This window comes from Podarcis bocagei, assembly GCF_964188305.1.
Source record: "Podarcis bocagei genome assembly, chromosome: Z".
In the NCBI taxonomy this organism is placed as follows: Eukaryota; Metazoa; Chordata; class Lepidosauria; order Squamata; family Lacertidae; genus Podarcis; species Podarcis bocagei.
In genome coordinates this window covers 17,721,984-17,736,418 of record NC_138140.1, presented here as the reverse complement: position 1 = coordinate 17,736,418, position 14,435 = coordinate 17,721,984, and the positions used below count along the sequence as shown (strand labels likewise).

The 14,435-nt window shown below is 43.8% G+C and overlaps 1 long non-coding RNA gene across 2 annotated transcripts; it reads right to left on the bottom strand.

The window, feature by feature from the left end:
* Positions 1-4,106: 4,106 nt before the first annotated feature.
* LOC308578499 lies at positions 4,107-12,672 on the bottom strand. 2 transcript variants are annotated; one of them, XR_014003956.1, is made up of 2 exons: positions 12,252-12,672; positions 4,107-4,234 (listed from the first exon to the last, which is right to left on the bottom strand). It is a non-coding gene; the product is annotated as an uncharacterized lncRNA (long non-coding RNA). The 2 variants fall into 2 exon arrangements; XR_014003957.1 differs by lacking the exon at positions 12,252-12,672 and adding an exon at positions 7,647-8,988.
* Positions 12,673-14,435: the final 1,763 nt, after the last annotated feature.

Genomic DNA, 14,435 nt, shown 5'->3' with positions numbered 1-14,435 from the left:
CTAAAGGATAGGCCTTGAGGAAATTCCCATGAAAATTGATTCTGTTCCTTCTCAGCAGTTCAACCAAATCTCTGAAATTAAATCTCAAATCTAAAAGATATTTAGGAATATCTTTAAATATCTCCACTCTAAATTGGTGTATTGTCAAGGCCTCCTCGTAATGCCAACTCAAGATTTTATCCCTCTCTTCCTTCGATCGGAGTGCAATCAAACAGTCTCTTATTCTGTTCTTCTCCTTCTTCCCTCCTCTTCCAAGTCTAAAGGCCCTCACAATTTTAAACTCCTCTTTTTGTAAGTCCCGATTCCAAAAGGCTGCAAATTCCTCTGTAAGAAAGTCTATCAAGGAGTCTTTTTCTAGTTCTGGTACTCTCCGGATTCTCAAATTTGTCTGTTTCTCCTTGAGCTCAAACATAGAAAGCATCTGCTTCTGGTCTTGTACTTGTTTCCACACATCTGGGACCTCTATTTCCAATTGTGCTACCTTCGCTTCGACAGTAACAATCTTTTCCTTGGCTTCCTCTGCAGTCTGTCTAGTTGAATTAGATTCCTTAACTAATGTCTCTATAGCTTCTGTGTTAGAATTAACCTTTTGTTCCAAGCTTTTTATACTTTGTGTATTTTGGTCCAATTTTTTATTCATTTGTTCCAAAGAGTTGTTAATTTTACTTAAAACAAGAGCCCAATCTTCTTCCGAGGGCATTCCTCCTTTTGGTTTAGTATAGATTGACACAGCTGCAGAGGGAGCAGAAGGGCCAGATGTAGAAGCTCTCCGAAAGATCCTACCAGATCTAGTTGTCTTTTCTTGTAATGAGTCTATTTTTTCCTTCCCATCTGCCATAACACTCAAGGCCTTCAAGGTCAGGTACAGTCCCAGGGTTTTATCTTTAAAACTGGAAAATTCCACTCCTTATAACAGTTTCAAAATCCTCCTCTAGAGGGAAGTAGTTGTTGTTTACCTTTTATTAGTCCAAAGTATCCTTTTCTTTTTGTTTTTCTCTTTAAAAGTTACTCTAACAAGTTATGCCAGTATAGTTAGTATCAAACCTTAACTTTAGTTCAGAAACGTAGTTGAAACTTTTAAGCCAAGAGAAAATAATTGAAACAATGTTTCACTCACTGACAGTCAAATAGTCTGTACCCAGTCAATGCGGAGCTTCACAATGCAGCAATTTTAATGGCTGCCGTTCCCAGGTTCCGAGTGGTGGAAATTTAGCTTTTACCCTCTTTTTCTGCAGGCAAATAATGTCCAGAAATCCCCCCCCCTTTTCCCCTGCAACCAAGGGGGGGTTCGCTATTTTTATACTGAAGATTTAGATGTCAAAAGCAGTCTTTCAGGCTTTAGTTTAAACCTCCTTGCTTCCCACTATTTACAAAAAGAGGAAGGTGGACTTCCTGTTTTACGCCTCCCCCGTTCGTAGCCAAATTCAACTTATTAAAAGTCCAATTTCTTCACTTTACTCACGGTTAGTTACTTTAGATCCAAATGTCCACAGGAAAAAAGTCAGCGCTCCCCGGCAATGGCTGTGTGGCTTCACTCCGTGAAAGTAGCAATCAGTTCGCACCACCGCGCCGCTCACCCCACTTTGCTCCGGAGCCCTTAAAAGGGATTCCCCGCGAGTAGGGGGTGCTCCAGGTGCCCTGCCGAACCCCCACGTTCACAGGCTTCCTCCACCTGAGATTTCTAGTGGGTCCCCGCCTTCGCTGTGGCGGGCGACCCAATTTTCACGGAGCTAGTTCCTCTGCTTAGAGGAGCTCCGCCATTAGCCGCTGGCGCTGACCCCGGAAGTCCCAAACTCAATGGCTTTAAAAGAGCATTGGGTGATGTGTATACTCTGCTTCTGAATACCATTTGCTAGAAACCACAGGAGGCATTTTGGGAAACGTTAATAAGGTCCAGCTTTTTTGTGTGGCTGTTCCCTTCCTTACTGTGTTGAGTGGGCTCTAAACCCAACTGGGATAATGAATCACCCCACTCTGAGTCTAAATGCCAAGCCATTCCTCTCGCTTCCTGCTCCTCATACCTCTGTGTCAGCAGATATGGGGGAGAGGGTTTCAGGTGTTTTTTGGGGGGTGATTATGCAGCAGCAGACATGCTATGATGAGTAGAAAGGTTTATGACAGTGTCTCATGGATGTTCCAAACTGATCTATTAGCACAGCTAATTCAAGCCCATCTTTCAAAGCCAGGATGCACTGGAAAGAGAGTATTTTATGACTACCTGGGCTTGGTCATGGAGTGGATGGTAGACCATAAACTACCAGTCAATCCAGACATGGTGAAGGCACTCTTGGTAGCTGGTTGGCCTTCCCAGTTAGAAGGTGTTCAACATGCCCTGAATGGGGTTCTACTCATTCTCCTTAAAGGAGCAGGCTCCTTTCCTGGTAGTCCTCTGAGACCAGGAATAGGGAAACTCAGAATGTGCACACACACATAACGATGCAGCCCTTGGTCAGTTCTGCACAATATCATAGAATCATAAAGTAGAATAGCAGAGTTGGAAGGGACCCTGAGGATCATCTAGTCCAATTCCCTGAAATGCAGGAATCCACCTCACAATGGAGTCCATTCCACTGTCGAACGGCTCTTACCATCACAAAGTTATTCCTGATGTTTAGCTAAGATCTCCTTTCTCGTAACTTGAAGGCATTGGTCCCAATCTCCAGAGCAGGAGAAGACAAGCATGTTCCATCTTCCATGTGTCAACCCTTTAGATATTTGAAAATAGATATCATATCTCCTCTCAATCTCCTCTTTCCCACCCTAAATATACCAAACTCCCTCAACTGTTCCTCATAAGGCTTGGTTTCCACACCCTTTATCACCTTGGCTGCAACTTGTCAATTTGTTTCTTAAATTGTGGTGCCCAGAACTGGTGTGGTGCCCACAGGTGTGGCCTGACCAAGGCAGAATAGAACACTACTACTATTACTAAACTTTCATATGCACACTATACATCTGTTGATGAAGCCTAGAATCCCATTAGTTGGTTTGTTTTTTTACTGCTGTATCACACTGTTGACTCATGTTAAGCTTGTGGTCTACTAAGACCACTAGATCCTTTTCATATGTACTACTTGCAAGTCAGGTGCCCCCCATCTTATATTTATGCTGCTGGTTATTCCTGGCAAAGCGTAGAACTATACATTTCTCCCTTTTGAAATTCATTCCATTAGTTTGGGCCCAGTTCTCCAATCTGTTAAGGGCATCTTGAATCCTGATTCTGTCTTCTGCAGCATTAGCTGCCCCTCCCAGTTTAGTGTCCATATAGGAACTGGTGAGGAGGCGGCAAGCCCAAAGCAGTCACTCAACCAGAGATGCCTCAGGCAGTCTCCTCTGAATCTGCCATCAGCCATAACTGGGAGTGATTGAAAGATCTGAGGATATGTGATGCTAATATATGGCAGATTGTCCATCCTTGGCAGAAGCTGTCTAGGAAGAGGACAAGCCCAGAGCAGAGACTCATGCAAAGACACAACTTGGAAGCCTCCCTTGGGTATTTATGCTGCATCTTTGCACTGGGAGTGCCTGTGTGATCCAATGGCACCAGAGGCCCACAATGCAACTACTTGCCCACCCCAGCAGAAACTGACTGGAAGATGGGAAACGCATAAGCAACATCACCTCATCCAGAGATGCATAGCAGCTTCCTCTGGCAATAAGCAATCCTGTCGCTCTCAGAACTGAACACTCCAGCAACAGTAGAGATGTGGATTGAGAGGGAGAATATAAACCCAGAGCTGTTACTCATGCAGAGACACAATTTGGCTGTTGGCATCTATGTGTCTCGGGAGACAATGGAGGAGTGTGCCTTTGGGGGTGAGGTCAAGCTGTTGGAAGGTTGCAGCGCCCACTGTGGTTGTAGGCCAATATGGGAGAGACATGTTTTGTTGCAGCTGGGGCAGATGAATTTGTCCGGTTGTGCATATGCAGATACACCATAGCATTTCTTCTCTCTGCACTCCTCTCAGCAGTCATTTCTCATCTGGTCACTGCTAATGGATACACAGCTTGACTGCCTCTCCCCAGGCACTGCGGTCGTCTGCAAGGGATTCCAACATGGCAGGGTTGAGGCTAGTGATGCAGAGACACAACTAGGCATGCTCATCTAAAACTAACATTTTTAATACATGTATTTATTTCTTGTGGCAAAATTGGCCATTCTTCAACATCACTTTAGCCTTCCTTGGCCTGGCACACAGTTTTGGAAGAGCAGCTCTCCCCGGTTGTATGACCCCTGCAATGAAAGAAACACAGCAATCAGGGTCCCTGGTCCACCTGGAGACTTTCAACATAGCCTATTTAGCATAAGATGCAATCCTTTAGGAACTTTTGCAGAGAACATTGCATGAGTCAGGTCTGATGCAACAATTTTTCCAAACCTTTATCTTTCCTCTCCCATAAGCAACATACCGTATTTCGCCATTTATTCTGGTTTGGCTAAGAGTTCGTTCCTCCTTTCCTCTGCTATTATTTGTTCATCTTTCTGCTGCTGCTTCTCTCCCCCTCTCCCCCTCTCTCTCCCTCTCTTTCTCTCCCTGTGCCTGGCGGCTTATGAGAGATACTACGGCATGAAAAGATATTCGCTCAAATAAAGTTGGATTGAACTATATTATTGAAAAAGTGACCTCCAGTGGTCACTGGGACATTCACTCATCAGCTGCAGGCAAGTAAAAAAAAGCTATTGCCGGGGACTTTTTCAGCCTAAGGGGGGACAGTGCCACGGATGACCGCAATGTCCTCCCCAGTCAACACCCCCCATATATATTAATACTTAAAACACACACACCACGATTTTCAGTCTTGCAAAGGTGTATTTCACACAGGCAGCACTCAGTCCCCAGCGGCACAAGGGTCACGATTGTAAGGTGTCATTCAAAAGGATCACAACACCTTTTATTCCACACACTCTTCCCCTCCCCACCTCACAACCCCCCACTGAAGCCCCATTCAGAAATCTATCCTTCTGGATAAGTGGCTGGTGGCTTATAGGAAACTCTAAAAAGGTAGTTTCAGAGGAAGTGACTTCGTTCACGCCATGGGATCCACAGAAATCAGGGACGTGTCTCCTGCATACTGACCAGCATTGTGGATGCTCAAATGCCCAGGAGTCTGTGCTCTCAGAAATGAAATGTTTGCTATTTCCCTTCCAGAAGCGGCCATAATCCCATGCAGCGGGCCTCCCATTTATTCAGATAGTTCATATCATATTCTGCTAGATTGCCTTTGGAATTTACACAGCAGCCTTGTAAGGTAGGACACAGCAGTGCTTGGAATGAACTGTAGATCAGTTTAACAAAGTTCACCAAATTAGTTTGAAAATCTCTGAATGATACCTGAAACCAATTCCAATAATTGCGGAGTGACTGGGACATGAATTAAGTTTGTTTTGGGGAGGAGCTCTGAACAATTTCCATTTCATCTTCAAGTTAATTATTTTACATAGGTTTTTTAGTCCTTTTAGATTTAAGGTCATAATTGTTGGGGGAAATAATTGAAAACATGCACATTCCACTCTTCATGTGTTTTGACATTTTCTTAGGATGCTTTCAAACAACACTTTATTCCATCTTCCACATCTTCCGAGTTTCACATCTTAAGTGATCTTTCACATGGCACAAAACCACTTCTGGCTTGGAAGGTTCCATGAACCAGGGACCATAAAAAGAAAAAAAGATTGATTCCATTTTTTCCCGTTACTTTGAAAACCACTGTTATGTGTTTGTAGGGTGCCATATACCATGAATCTCTGGATTCAATAAAAACAGAATTAATCAAGGTTTGGGAAGTTAAACTGTGCCAAATTCTGAAGCCCCAGATACAGCTAGGCAAGCCTGGTGATAGCTTGTGGGTCCTTAGGAGAACAAAGCCTAGTAATGGTCTGGGATGTTAAACCAGAATATTAACATCCAAAGAATGTGCTAGTCAGTAAATGGGTGGAGCCCCGTCTTGAGATGAGAGGCAGTTAGCATAACAAAATATGTATTTTATCAAAGTAATTGTTGAACTGAAATACAGTTAAGAAGTAGTAAATTGGGGGGGGGGGCAAGAGAGCGAGGCCCTAAGCTATAGCTTGTTTAGCTTATACGTAAATCCAGCACTGAGTCCAGCATCCTATTCTCACAGTGGCCTACCCTCAAGCAGGATCCAAGCAAAAGAGCCCTCTCCACTCCTGCTTTTTCTAGCAACTGCTATCCAGAAGCATTACTGCCTCTCTCCACTGTGGGAAGAGCATAGCCATCATGGCTAGTAGCCATAAATAGCCTTTTTCTCCATGATTTTTTCTAATACTCTTTTAAAACCGTCCAAGTTGTAGGCTATTACTGCCCTCTGAGGGAGTGGGTTGCACAGTTTAACTCTGCATTGCGTGAAAAATGACTCCCCCCCCCCTCCTGAATCTTCCAACACTCAGCTTCATTCACTGTCCATGAGTTCTAGTGTTATAAGAGAGGGAGAAAAGTTTTGTTGGACACTCTGAAAACAGGATGTTGAACTAGCTGGGCCACAGGCCTGATCCAGCAGGGCTCTTATGTTCTTATTATTTCCATTGCTCACAAATTATTTAATTATTTTTTTTATTTGTATAGCTTTATATACTGTTTGAAATCTCTACGTGAAATGGTATAAAATGCTCATTTAAATACAGCAAAAAGCAGAATTTAAAAACAATAGACCCAATAAAATTATGAAAATACAGATAAATTCAATATATTTTTTAAAAACCAATGTGCACAATAGAATTACACATCTGGGTGGACTTGCCTGAACAAATGTGTTTTTAGAAGGCGTCGAAATCAACAGTACAATAATATCAATATGGAGGGAGTTCCTAGGCACGGCCACACATGCAAGAATAGATGCTACAGAGAATAAGTGATGCTAAATTGTAGCTCTGTGTTGTTGGTATAATTTGGGAAATTGGGTGGAAGTGCTTGGCCCATGTCTTGAGCAGCCCATCCCCTTAAGAAACTAGCAACCATCTTGAACTCCTTTTTAAAAAAAAAAAAAAAAGTTTTTCTGACTGTGGAATTTCACCCAGTAGCTCATTAAGCTTTTTGAAATCAGCCTTCTTAAAGTCAAGTGTGCATGTTTGACTACTCAGTTTTACCTTGCCTCTGTAATCATGAAACCCAGGAGGTCATGATCACTTCCTCCCAAGTTTCCCAGTTCAGTCAATCAGTTCTTTCCCCTTGGTGAGGACCAGGTTCAAGATACGATTATCTCCTTCTGGGAAATGAAATTTTCAGCAAGGGATTGGAGGAATTTGTTGGACCTTACAGTCCCAGCAGATACCGCGGCAGTTGAAGTTGCCCATCTCTACTGTAGCTCTCTTTTTTGAGTGTTTAGTAATCTGCTCTAGGAAAGCATCAGAAAGCATCACCCAAGTCTTCAGTCTGGTTTGGTGGTCTTTAGCAGACAAAGCAGGTCACTGCTGTTTCTCCCCTATGATTTTTTCCCACATACTCTCAATCTGCCTTCTGTGCTCCAAGTCATGGATCTCTTCACAAGTGCACACACATCCTTGAACAATGGAAGGCAGCTTCCCTTAGTATATTTAAGGAGTTTAGGGAGTTTACTTGCATATTCCCATAAAACAATCATAACCAATACAAAGCAGTTCACAGATTAAAAGTTCACTCCTGACTTACCTGCTAGTGTTCTCTATTCCTGGGCTCTTTATCAACAACTCATTATTGGGAAAATCCAGAGCAAAATGGAAGTGATGTGGGTTCTAATAGGATTCAGAGCATGTGCAAGAGCTGGGGGGGGGGTGGAGTTCCTGTCAGGAGCAATCAGATATTTGAAGTGCTCCTTTTGGGGTGTTGTCCATGTCTACACCCAGCTGAGACTCCTGGAGCAAACCATCACACTGTACCGTATTACACAGCAGGAAAGGCTGTCAGAAGGGGGGGGGGTGTATATATATGTTGTTGGTTTTTTGTGAGAACGCGAGACCAGAATCCAGGAAACCAGGGGCGGAAATCATATGATAAGCTACATTACAGGGTTCATTTCAACAGCAACAACAAATTTTATTCTATGATCAAATAGGAATGGGTGCAGAATTCGGATCTGTTCACATCTGAAAGTGAACTGACTTCATTCACAATTGCCCAAACTCAGGGGTTGAGCACCGATAGCTATGGAAGAGAAATGGAGCCAAGAAAAGATAAAATGGAGATATTTATTAGCAGACTATGAGGAAACCAAATTATCTTTATAGTGTGTAACTAAGGGGACCAAAAACAACAATAATAATCCATGCTCAGTGGCCACAGAATGCTGACTGACAAAGGGTGGGGGTAACAACAATGCAATGGAGTATCCTGGGAGAGGGTGGCTGGCTGACCTGAACGCCTGAATAACACTCCACGCTGCAATATTTTGTTGCAGCTCTCACTTTTTGTTGCTCTAACTGCCTTATAAAATTGAGGGCACAGGAAGGAAAACACAGCTTTTCCGTTAATGAAAGAGCCTGTTTTGAAAACAAGAACCTAAGAAGAGCCCTGCTGGGTCAGGACAAAGGAGGTCCATCTAGTCCAGCCTCCTGTTCTCACAGTGGCCAACCAGGTGCCCAAATGGGAAGCCCACAAGAAGGACCTGAGAACAACAGCCCTCTGCCCACCTCTGGTTGCCAGCAACTGGTATTCACAAACATTAAAAGGTAAAGGTAAAGGGACCCCTGACTGTTAGGTCCAGTCGTGGATGACTCTGGCACTCATCTCACTTTACTGGCTGAGGGAGCTGGCGTACAGCTTCCGGGTCATGTGGCCAGCAGGACTAAGCCGCTTCTGGTGAACCAGAGCAGTGCACGGAAACGCCGTTTACCTTCCCACTGGAGCGGTACCTATTTATCTACTTGTACTTTTTGGCGTGCTTTCGAACATTACTGCCTCCAAAAACAAGGTCTAAAAATGTTTCTATTCCGGATTCAATGTTATGCTTTTCACTTTATTTTTATTTTAAAAAAATATTTGTCACTAGATCCCTTGGTACTTGTCCCCGTTAACCCCCACACACCCAATCTATTTAGTTGATTAAAAAAAACATATATCTGAACTTTTGAGTCTCAAAAGTTTCCTCCACAAACATCCCAGTTGCACTGGGGTGGTACAAAGTCAAAATTTCCAATGCTAAGAGATGAAAGAATGAATGATGCATTCATCTCTTAAGACTGACAACTCTTGAAATAAAAGGGATGGAGAAAATATACTGATTTATGCAGCTTATATTATTACATAGACTGGACATTCAGACACAATTACGTCTGAACAAATTGACCAAAAAAATGTCTACTTTCAATTTTGTAAACAACTAGATAAAAAAGAAAAGGCTAGCTCATGTTATGACACATATACTTAGAAACATTTTATTCCTATCTTTTAAAAAATGCAGCTGATTTTTTTTGTTAGTTTGCTTTTTTGTTTGCTTTTTGTTTATTTGCTATTTGTATGTGTTTCTGATTTTTTGATTGTTTGATTTTTGAAATAAAAAAATCAGAAATCACAAAAATCAGAAATCATAAAAATCAGAAATCACAAAAATAAAAAAATCAGAAAAATCAGAAAAAATCAAGAATCAGGAAAAATCAATCAATAATTTTTTGTTTTATTTGTTTAGTTTGCTTTTTGCTTTTCATTTGCTTTTGTATGTGTGTTTTTGATGTTATGATTTTTTGAATTTTGAAATCGAAAAATCAGAAAAATCAGAAATCAGAAAAACCAGGAATCAGGAATAAATAAATAAAGCAAGTGAAGTCACTTATTTAATAAAAGAATATTGTGAAGCAGAGGGAATGCTAGAATGATTAAGGCTGCAACTCTTCCTACTGGCAATGAAGCTCTATTTTTGTTTGTCTAAATACTTAAGGGAAATTAATGCCCAACAAGCAAACAGAACCAATGTAGATTTCTGGACCTACTCTACATTTGTGGTGCCTAAGACTATACATAATTGGCCAGCACCCTTTCAAAATCAGTTGTTTCATTTCAGCTATACTTGGGCAATGAGCTGAAATCCTTTGCGGGGACAGGGGAGAGAATTGGAGCTGCCATTCTTCTAATTTGGGGGCATTCAAAAAATATGTGTGTACAGGAACTTTATTTTTATTCTTATTACTACTAAACCCCTTGCCTCCAGGGCACACATCTCCAGTTGCTTTCAGCTGGTAACCCACACAGACACATACCCTGGTCCACTCCATGAACTCCTGCTAGAAGCCCTTGCAAAGTCTACCAACATTTTGTTATGTTCTACACAGTGATCTGTGTCAGAGGTTCTAGCCCACATCTTTGAAAAAGGCAGCGACTGGGTACCGCCAGGCAGCCCTTTGGGAGAGGGATGTCAAAATAAAAATCTCATCCTGTCTCCCCAATTATAAGCTGTTTGACGATGGAACGGACTCCCTCGTAAGAAGGTGCAGGCTCATTTTCTGCTGTTCTGGAGAGTAGGAACCAAACCAAGGGATTCAAATGACAAGGAAAGGAGATTCCAACTAAGCTTTAGCAAGAACTTTCTGAACGTCAAGAGCTGTTTAATGGGGGAACAGACTCCCTTAGAAGGTGGTGGAGACTCCTTTCTGGGAGGTTTTAAGTTGGATGGCCATCTATCCAGGATTCTTTAGTTGTGAATCTTGCATTGCATGGGCTGGACTCAATGGCCTTGGGGTACCTTCGAACTCTACAATCCTATGATTTCCTTCCAGCTTCAGGTATGCAAAAATGAATCTTTCAAAGTTTTGATAACTCAGGGACAGGGGACTTTTGTCAGCTTTCTGAGGGCCACATGTCAACGAGGGTGGGCCAAGTCACTGCAAGGCCAGCTCCAATCAAGCAACTCGCTCCAGCAGCTCCTGCTTGCAGGCTTCTTATAACAGACATCTGGTTGGCCACAGTGAGAACAGGATGCTGGACAAGATGGGCCATTGGCTTGATCCGGGATTCCTCTTATTCCCAAGCAAGAGCCAGCTTGCAATATGCTTTTAAAAGCATCATGGCTACACAGAGGTCATTGAATACATGCACTTCCCTGGGAGGAAATGTATTTCATATAATCATAGAATTGTAGAGCGGGAAGGGACCCCAAGAGGCATCTAGTCCAACCCCCTACAAAGCAGGAGTCACAGCTAAAGAACCCCTGACAGATGGCCATCTGCTTAAAAACAGCGTAGGATTGGCTTTCGTTCTTAGTTCCTGGAGTGTTTTCATCCCTGGAGCCTGCAGTGCAAGAGAGCTGAAACTGAGCAGCCAACTAGGGCATCTGCATGCCAGCAGGGGCACACACTGCGTGGGATGGGCCTGCTTTTGGAATAATAATAGGGGGTGCTCTGAGCACACCTCTAAGGCTCTTCCAGGTAAAGAAGAAGGGGCATGGAGGATAAAACAAGCAGGCCTTGCTCTTTGATCAGGGTAAGGATGCAGCTCAGCAGCAGGCCATTGGCTTTGAATGCAGAGGTTCCCAGGTTCAATCTCCAAGGGCATCTCCAAGCAGAGCTGGGAAAGACTTTCAAGCCCTAGAGAGCTATTGCCAATGAGTGCATGTGGTAGTGAGCAAGATGCAGGGGAAGGCAGCTTCCTGTGTTCAACATTCGGAACCATGAGGACTAGAATCTTCCTTTATTTTTAGGGAATGGGCAGCAGCTCAGTGGTAGAGCATCTGCTTTGCACACAGAAGCCCCAATGCCAATGACTGAATCGGCAACCTTCTGCATGCAGAACTGGTACCCTACCTTCCACGGAGCCAGGCTGTTGTTCCATTTAGCCCAGTCCTGTTGCACTGACCAGCAGTAACTCTCCAGAGTTTCAGGAAGTTTTTCGCCTGCCTTGCTTGGAATGCCGGAGGGGGGCTGGACCTGGGAACTTCTGCATGCAAAGCAGGTGCTCTACCACTAAGCCAAAGCACCTCCCAGGAACAGAGGGGGCTGCTTTTTACCAAGTCAGACCACTGGTCCAGCTACTTCAGAATCCTCGCTACTAACTAGGGGATCTTCTGCATGCAAAGCAGCTGCTCTGTGGGGGGTGGGGGGGGAGAGATCCAAAAGTCCGATCCCTCTTTGCATCTCTTCCCAAAGCTTCTTCCTCCTGGCTGGATCTCTTGCAGTTTTTTCCGTGGGCGAAGGCAGGCAGGCAGGCGGTTACGGCAGCCTCCCGGAGGCTCATTGATCGCCCAAGGGCAGAACCAACCAAACCAAAAAAAGGGGGAATTTATTAATTTGGGTTCTTTCTTTCTTTTTCTTTCTCTTTTTCACAGCTCACATTTCTTGCTCTGAAAAGCGTCTTCGGCTGACGCGGAGGCTTCTCTAAGGCCCAAAGTGCAAACCCCAGCCCCGCTGGCTCCCCCCCCCCCCCGCGCGGCGGCTCCTACCCATTCCCGCCGGATCCCCCCACGCTCCAGATGTAAAAAGGGAGGCGCCGAGAACGGGCAGAGACTCCCCGCGGGCAGTCGCGAGGAAAGCGGTGGGGGCGAAGGAACTGCAATTCCCAGCATGCCTTGCTGCTCGCTTGCTATGGCAAGCACGGAGGAGAAAGACCCCCCCTCGCTGGGGATTGTAGTTTTTTATTGATGAGGGTGATTTTGCTGGGAATTGTAGTCTTTTATTAATGTTGATTATGATGGGAATTGTAGTCTAGTTATTATTATTAATAATAATAATTGTAGTTTATTATTATTTTGCTGCCAATTGTAATCTATTCTATGATTCTGCTTTTATTGCAGTATTGGGAATTGTAGTCTGTTATTATTATTTTGCTGGCAAGTGTATATTATCATTTTGCTGGCAATTGCAGCCTATTGCTAATTAATATCAATTTGCTGAGAATTGCCGTCTGTCATTTATTATTATTTATATTATCATGGCAATTGTAGTCTCTTATTTATCATTATTATTATTTTGCTTGCAGTTGTGGTCGCCGTCATTATTAGTATTATTTACACGTGTGTGTGCGTGCGCGCGCGTTTTTAAAGTTCACCCCTAGAGGGGAGCGCCTCCTTTGGGGGTGGGGGGCGTCGGAGAGGCGGCGCCGAGAGGGCTCATGCGTTGCAACGCCGCGCAATTTAATTGCACCCCTTCCTCTCCCCCCCCCCACCCCCGCGGCTCATCATTATCTCCAGCAGGATCGAAATTAGAAGACGGGGGGGGGGGAGAGAGAGAGGAGGAGAAACAGCTGCATTTCCCATTAAAAAGGGAAGGAGCGAGGCAGGCAGGCTTTTTAACCCTTCTTCTCCCGCGATTTTTAACACCCCATGGGCTGGTTTGGGTAGGTATATTTGCGCTGTTAAGGCTGTGATCCCTTTTGCAGACTTAAGCCACTCTTAATTATCTGTGGATCTTTCTTTTTTCACACCGAGTTGCATGCCTACGATCTTCTTCATATTTACTTCGGAGTAAACATCCGAAGTAAGCTTACTCTGGAGGCAAACATGCCTCAGACCAGACTGCAGACCACCATTCATTTTCATTACTACGTATATGGTTTATACCCCACTTTTCCTCCAACTAGCTCTGTGGTGGCTCTTCTCCTCCCCTCCATTTTATCATTGCCACAGCCCCTTGAGGAAGGCTAGGCTGAGAGGAAGTGACTCAAGGTCAACATCCAATGAGTTTCATGTTGCTGAGTGGGAGGATTTGAACCCTGGTCTCCGATGTGCTAGCCCAAGACTCTAGTCACTACACCAATCCACACAGCTGTCTTTGGAACGGGCCTGCCCAAATGTAGTGGGTTTTATTTCGGAGGAGACAATAGCTTGGGTTGGGTTGTAACAAAACCCACACACATTGTCGTAGGCTGGGGGGGCAACTCTCCAAATCAAATAAATAAATAAATACAAATAGCCAATTGCATCACAGATAACTTGGGTCTGCCCCTCCCCAACATAAAGCCTGCCCCCCCCCAAAAAAAAATCCTGGCTATGCCCATGGCCACACAGCTCCATGAATGAATAAATTGTTGTTTAATTAAATGGCCAAGGGAAATATTGCAAAGTATCAAAAAGTTCTTTAAAATGAATTATCCTTTCTTTTCAGCAAGACTTAAGCCGAGATCCTTATGCCAGTCTGTATATGTACTGATTTTGAAATTGTTTTGAGGTTTTGTTTTTCATATATGGAATAGCTTTTAATCATATATTTATTGTAAGTTTATTGTTCTAACCAAAGGCCATGACAGACTTGAAGCAATGGTATTAATAAAATACAGTGGTACCTCGGGTTACAGACACTTCGGGTTACAGACGCTTCAGGTTGCAGACTCCGCTAACCCAGAAATACTTCCTCGGGTTAAGAACTTTGCTTCAGGATGAGAACAGAAATCGCGTGGTGGCGGCGCGGCGGCAGCAGGAGGCCCCATTAGTTAAGTGGTGCTTCAGGTTAAGAACAGACCTCCGGAATGAATTAAGTTCTTAACCTGAGGTACCACTGTAATACAGAACATGACCACACT